We start from the raw sequence: 6000 nt of genomic DNA, 5'->3' as shown, positions 1-6000 counted from the left end.
CCTCCAGCTCCTGTGAGCTGCTGTAGCCGATGGCAACCTGATCTCCCCGACTTTGCACTTAAGCCAAGAATACTGTCCAATGCCAGTCACGTCCACTCTCTTTCCCTTTATATCTATCTCTCTCTTTTTCACACACTCTCTGCTCCCCATCCATCCATCCATCCATCCATCCATCCATCCATCCATCCATCTCTAGCTAGTTTTTCTCTTACCCACTCTCTTTCCTCCCCTCTTTCATTCTCTCTATCCCCCTCTGTCTCTAATTCTCTCTCTTTCTTTCCCTCTCTCCCCTCAACCACTCTCCTTCCCTCGAAATCTCTCTCTCTCTCTAAAGTGCGTGTGTGTGTGTGTGTGTGTGAGAATCAGCTGACTCATTCACATAAAAACCACCAAGCAGTATTCTTAGTAAATGGAAACAATTCCTAACCAGCTGGAGCCTCCCCTGTGCCTAATGAATCATTTATAAAACTAAGACCATCTCTGTACATTAACGCTGAGAAACACAGAAACTCGGTGTGGCAGAACAGAACAAGCAGAACTTACATTGGGTATGAATTGCTTACTATAAATACAGTTCCTCTGAATTTTCCTTTGAGTCTTGAGAAAAAAAAACTTACAACCTGTGTCTGTTAAATACAATTTCTTTTTGCAAATGCACGACCTTAAAAATTTTTTTAAAAAACCTACGCGTGGCCGGTTGCATCGTCTCTGGGAAGAGTACATTCTGTCATCACGGAGACAAGACTAAATGTCTGAACAATACACTAGCCATTAGTGGTGCGCTGTGTAGCCAGTCAGAAATGTCAGCCAGTCAGAGCTTGGACGCATCCGTGCTAACCAAAAATCATTATTACTAACAATAAAAGAGGCTTAATGGAAACGATTAGAAAATGATCCATAGAGATTTTTGATTATTTTCAATTTGCGATGCAAGAACAGTCCAGGGTCCAGTAATGGGATTGATAGTGCCTATGCGAAAACATGAACCCCAGGAACATGCATATACATTCAAATACATTCAAATTTCAGTTTTGGTCAGTGGGAATTTTTTTCTTTTGCTATAACACAATGTATAAACACACACGTTAAACTTAAAGAGTTAACTCTTTACCGCATGTGTACGTGTGTGTTTATAAACAATCTTTATGCCATATGTGTGTGTGTGTGTGTGTGTACGTGTGTGTGTGTGTTTATAAACACTTAAGTATTAATAAACATACACACTCCTACAGTAACGAGTTAAGTGTTTAGTTAAGTGTTGAGTTATGTATTTAGTTAAGTGCTTAGTTAAGTGTTAAGTATTTAGCATGTTTTATATAAGGTGTAAAGTTCCTAAAGATGACAAAGCTCTTCACTGAACTAGACTGTTCCTCTTTTCACAGCAGAGAGACAAAAGGATTAGAAGATACAAAGATACACACACACACACACACACACACGCAAGTAATACACACACTGATTACAGCCGTTTGGGGCTCTGCCTCATACACACAGATGATAACCCATAATGATGAGGAAAACTGATTAGAGCAACATGAGCATGAACATGAACTACCACATAACTACATGCACAACAATCCCACAACCAAACACACACATACACACATACAATCACACACACACTTTTTTTGTACTTTGTTATAGACAAAAGAACCCGCTGTGATCAAATAATCCCTTGCGCTCTTACCTGTGTGTATCCAGCCCTCCGAGACAAGCTACCAAGAGTCCCTCTTGAGTTGATCCAGCCCGAGCCGAGACGTTAAGCAGCTCAAGAGAAAGTGCTCTGGTCAAAAAACAGAACCACAAGCCCTCCTCTCACGGATCTCCATGGGGTGAGCCACAATCGAACCGGGAGGGAGCAGGAGAGCGAGAGAGCGAGAGAACGAGAGTGAGAGAGCAAACAACAGAGAGAACTGTCATAAACTTTTCGTCTGACAGCTCATGCCATCTGCACACTAGGGTCTCCAGAGGGCGGCGGTGTGTATGCCGGGGGTGTGGCAGCTCTCAACAGTACCACATGGGTCCCAAAAGCTCTTCCCCCCAATACACACACACACACACACACACACACACACACACTCGCGTGCAGGCTGCCTGCTACCGAGGGAATCCAGACGCGTGCGCGAACACACACACTGCTCGCAGCACGAGTAAGTGGAATCCTTGCGCTCACAGAGACAGTTAGTCAGGCACAGACAGAGCAAGAGTGGAGAGAGAGAGAGAGAGAGAGAGAGAGAGAGAGAGAGAGAGAGAGAGGGAGGGGTAACTGTGGAAGCTGGTTTAAGGAAGTGTGAGATAGGAGGGATCACTCAGTGCATCCCACACACTGCCAGAGTGGTTTCAGATTCCACACTTAGACAACACACACACACACACACACACACACACACTCACACACACACACAAAGCCAAAGCGTCATATCTCCTCTGTGCCCTCGCTAAACACATACACAAGTACAATTTTGACTACCCGCAAAGTATCCATTTACTTACTCTTTATAGAAATCCCCTGTCCAGGACACACACACACACACACACACACACACACACACACACACACACACACACACACACACACACACACACACACACAAACACACATATCAAAGTTTAGAAGGAGTTTTGTCCTCTGGACTCCAGAATTCCCTCGATAGTCAATCATAATCTCCAAACATGCTTACTCTCTAATTAAGTGAAATTAAGGTCCTGAAGACCTGTAGGGGGACTCATTCTGACAGTCCCCCTTTCCAACACGCCACCACATATGATGAAGATGATTTGACACATTACAAAGACAAATCAGCACACGATGCCTTTACGCTCACTTTTCCGGAAGGCAATCTTTTCTCAGTGTGGTCCCTCCCACTCACCTGTCAATCACTTCTCCAGGCCATAATACCCACTTCACTCTGTGCCAGATTACAGTGTATTTTACTCCCAGTGTCTCTTGGTACATTTCACATTTATGCTGTATCTGACCTTAGTGTTCTTATTTGAACATATTCTGTCCCCACACAACAAGGTCTGTGCTTGATTAGAGAATTATGTGCTGTATGCAAAATGACAGGGTAACAGACATAAATCTGCAGCTGGGGCACCAAAACATACCCACAACACACACACGCACGCACCCGCACGCACGCACGCACGCACGCACCCACACACACACACACACACACACACACACACACACACAAAGATACAGAGATATGCTTACACAATACAATTTCAGTGCTCTGAAACAGATATGGTGTGCTCTCTTCATTTGGACATGATAGAATAAGTGAGTTGTCATAACTACACCAGCTGGGACCAAACACCCATCAGAGGACATGATGCAGAACTGTGTTAAAAATACAACAGGAAGCACCCACCACTGCATTTATGGCATTTAAGTCCATTTTCACTGAAAATAAATGCACAAAAAGATTCCTTAAAGACACACCAGGACCAGAGATGCTTTAAAGGTGAGAGTGTGCGTGTGTGTGTGTGTGTCTCTCTGTGTGTGTGTGTGTGTGTCTCTGTGTGTGTGTGTGTGTGTGTGTGTGTGTGTGTGTGTGTGTGTGTGTGGTAGTGTGATAGTGTGTGTGCGTGTGATAGTGTGTGTTACTATGTGAATGACGTGCCTGGACCAGCACTGACCACCACTGCTTAGGAACCAAACGTACAAATCAATTTATAAAACAAATTAAAAACTACGTGGAACAGTGGTACTATAAATCTAACAGTGAAAGCAAACCGGAGCGCTATCAGACCATGAAGAGCCATCTCTCCTACTGTGCATGAATACACTGCATCAGGTGTGTGTGTGTGTATCTACAGACGTATGTAAATGTGAGTGGCGAGAGTGTTCGATGGTGTGTTACTGTGTCTGAAGCTCTTTCTTGCTTCTTTTCCATCGTTTCATGGCCCAGAGAACCCTGATGGTTCAATCACCGCCATCCCATCAACTACATAACCACAGAGCCGCACAGAAACCCAGAAAACTTCTGGTATTTGCTGCTGTTGTTGGGAACGCGAGCACAGAGGCCAGCAGTGTTCAGCCTGGCTCAGCTCCAGGCTCTGTCCAAACCCCGATCCACCTCGCCGTCCAGAAGTCCAGAAGATTACAGCAAGATGTGTTAAACAAGTGCTGAAAGTCCACCAGGAAGATATGTAGTCTCCACCTGTAGTGCAGACATATGGCTTTTATAATCATAAGGGTATAGTTATATGGGTATTATAGTCATAAGGGTATAATTATATGGGTATTGTAGTCATGAGGGTATTGTTATATGGGTATTGCAGTCATAAGAGTATAGTTATATGGGTATTATAGTCATAAGGGTATAGTTATATGGGTATTATAGTCATAAGGGTATAGTTATATGGGTATTGTAGTCATAGGGGTTTAGTTATATGGGTATTGTAGTCATAAGGGTATAGTTATATGGGTATTGTAGTCATGAGGGTATTGTTATATGGGTATTGCAGTCATAAGAGTATAGTTATATGGTATTGTAGTCATAGGAGTATAGTTGTATGGGTATTATAAGCATAAGGGTATAGTTATATGGGTATTGTAGTCATGAGGGTATTGTTATATGGGTATTGCAGTCATAAGAGTATAGTTATATGGTATTGTAGTCATAGGAGTATAGTTATATGGGTATTATAAGCATAAGGGTATAGTTATATGGGTATTGTAGTTGTTGTTTTGGGTCCCTGACTCTCTCCCTTTCATCTCTCTTTATATTTAAAGGCTAAAGAAGAGGGTTCATTCTTTTTGCATTCAGCAGCAGATACACCAGCAAGTATTCACGCCCCATTTGGTAATGCACTAATCTGAGTTGAGTACAAATTTACACTGTGACAAATTCACTTCTGAACAGAAACTGAACCTGGGTGAATGTTTTATTTATTTATTTTTAAAGAGCATCAACCATTTTCAGTACACTTCATTAAGTTTAAATACAGGGCCAGGCACCATGTGTATTTCATTAGAGTGCAGTAGCACAGCACCTCTGCCCAACTCAGAACTGATTCATCCTGGTTTTATTAAACATCTTCCCTACTGCTCGGAGGGCGTTGTCATGGACACTGGGCCTGCCCCTTTTCTGTTTTCCCTACAAGCTCTAGAAAAGGTTCCGGAAGCCTGAGTCATAATTAATCGTCATGGTAACAATGTCCAGTCATATTGGCCAGGCTAGATTGGACGACCACTGTGCGACAGAGGCATGTTATCAGTTTCCCACAATTCTCAAGGAGAGCTGGAGGTCACTTGAGGGTAGGGTTTAGAGTGAGGGGATGTGGAACGTGAGACGTTTGGTTCAGATGAATGCGACGTACATATCCATTGGCTCGGGTCACCCAGAATGTTTGTTTACATATCTCGAGGTGAGGATTTGTTATCATGTCATGACGGCCAATCTGCTGTAACTCAGCGCCCTGGAAACTGATCAAATAACAGAAATGAGTCAGTGGGAAAATTAATTTGACACTACGGTGCCATCTAGTGCTGAAAAAGGAAAACCAGTATAGGTCCTGCCACTGAATTAATGCACCTGTTTAAAAGGGAGAGCTCAAACAGCTCAGCTAATCTGCTCCTTTGGAACATCTGTCAAAACATTAGCATATATATAGGATATACAAAATAAAAGCCTGCCATGGGTTTATGTCATGCAGCTCATGTTGATAACGAGGAAGTCCAGAAACATGACACAAACATCAAGAGTAGGACTGTTACTTTCTCGACCAGAACTATCCATGTGCGCTTTGTACTCTTCCTTCCCGTGAGATTCCGTCACTGGTCTTTCGGTAGCACAAAGGATGTTTGGCGTGATCTAGACGCTCCCTCATGCTGGTTCTGTGCTGTGGGGGGTGGTTCAGTACAGATGGCCCAGTTAAATTTCCTCCTGCTGTCCATGGCTGGCAATCAGGAGGCAGTGAGGAATGTTTAGTCAGGGATGAACTATAGTGCAAATCCAAGGTGCAAAAAATTAAAACAATATGTCAGTAATT

At 43.1% G+C, this 6000-nt stretch overlaps 1 protein-coding gene across 5 annotated transcripts in view; it reads right to left on the bottom strand.

The window, feature by feature from the left end:
- Window positions 1-2157, bottom strand: part of arhgap24 (Rho GTPase activating protein 24) — a 102422-nt gene extending 100265 nt beyond the window's left edge. For 2 of the 5 annotated variants that reach the window (XM_081719446.1, XM_081719447.1), the window contains exon 1: window positions 1688-2156. The gene's annotated coding sequence lies outside the window, so the exon portion shown is untranslated. Of the gene's footprint in view, window positions 1-1687 lie in introns of all 5 variants that reach the window. The other 3 variants (XM_081719445.1, XM_035526712.2, XM_035526711.2) reach the window with 3 other exon arrangements.
- Window positions 2158-6000: the final 3843 nt, after the last annotated feature.

Source organism: Electrophorus electricus, chromosome 8, assembly GCF_041902795.1.
Source record: "Electrophorus electricus isolate QZ-2024a chromosome 8, ASM4190279v1, whole genome shotgun sequence".
NCBI classification, from domain to species: domain Eukaryota; kingdom Metazoa; phylum Chordata; class Actinopteri; order Gymnotiformes; family Gymnotidae; genus Electrophorus; species Electrophorus electricus.
This window is presented reverse-complemented; position numbering and strand designations above follow the sequence as displayed.